We start from the raw sequence: 1,137 nt of genomic DNA, 5'->3' as shown, positions 1-1,137 counted from the left end.
AGATCTGTAAAGGACTTCGAGAAAAAAATCCCACTGTTAACCTTAAATATGAAAAATGTTTATCTTATATTGTAATACTATCTTTATATATTCATTGAGTGATTCTCAATTAAGGCAGAATTGTTCCTTCATTGCTATGCTAGGGAATCTATGATTTTCACATGTATTCTGGTTCGCTAATTAATGGGTATAGGCATTTGCTGACAGTTTTTATTGTTTGCTCGTTAGTTAACTTTGCTGTGAAGACATCTCCTCCTATTTACAGGGAATGCTCCCACTCCACTGTGTATACAGAATTGATAAGACACAGTGCCCTGCTTCCCTCTGTGAAAGATAAAGGAAAGGATCCTCCTTTTTCCCACCCCTGGTGACGACATGATGACATGGGTCATCCAGTTAGGTGCAGAGATAGTTTATGTTGCTTACAATTAAGAATCCCTACTGATGCACTGTAGATATAACAATTAACACACTCATGTTTAGTTTTCTCTATTATAGAAACTTGATTTAGACTACACTGCTATATAGCATTTATAATGCATAATATAACCAACCAATATCCACATGCTTTATGCTTGTTAAGTTTAAGTAAATTATAAATACTAAACCTATAAGTAATATTTCATGATTGATAAGCTTTTTTACTGAAATGTTAGAGACAAGATTTCCTTATGTAAATTTACTCTTATGTAGAATTTACAGAAATAAACTTTGGATGGGAGTTGGACAGCAGCCTAACTTTTTCAGTATAACAACCCCCATTTGCAATTTAGAATTTGTGCAATTGTCCTGAAGCTTCTAAAACTTACACAAAATGTATCAAAACACACTTGTCTTGATAAAAGCACAATGAATGGCAACTGTTTTTGACTAGAGTTAACTTGGCCCTGGGATCTTCAGTGCTTAGCTTATGGGAAAAAAGTAACAGCAGAGATATTAGTGACATATATACTAGTGATATATACTAGTCAGGAGAGTTTATGCTACACTAATATCAGTAGCCTAAAACAACAAAGATTTATTTCTCACTCATGTAGTTCTGATGTAGGATGGGTAACTCTCCAGGGAAGCTGTCCCTGTCTTTCTGTCTGCCCTTCAAGAAATACCCTGCTCATTACCACTCGTCAAGTCTTTGTG

Source organism: Pteropus vampyrus, unplaced genomic scaffold (assembly GCF_000151845.1).
Source record: "Pteropus vampyrus isolate Shadow unplaced genomic scaffold, Pvam_2.0 Scaffold8, whole genome shotgun sequence".
Taxonomy (NCBI): domain Eukaryota; kingdom Metazoa; phylum Chordata; class Mammalia; order Chiroptera; family Pteropodidae; genus Pteropus; species Pteropus vampyrus.
Note: the sequence above shows the minus strand (reverse complement) of the source record.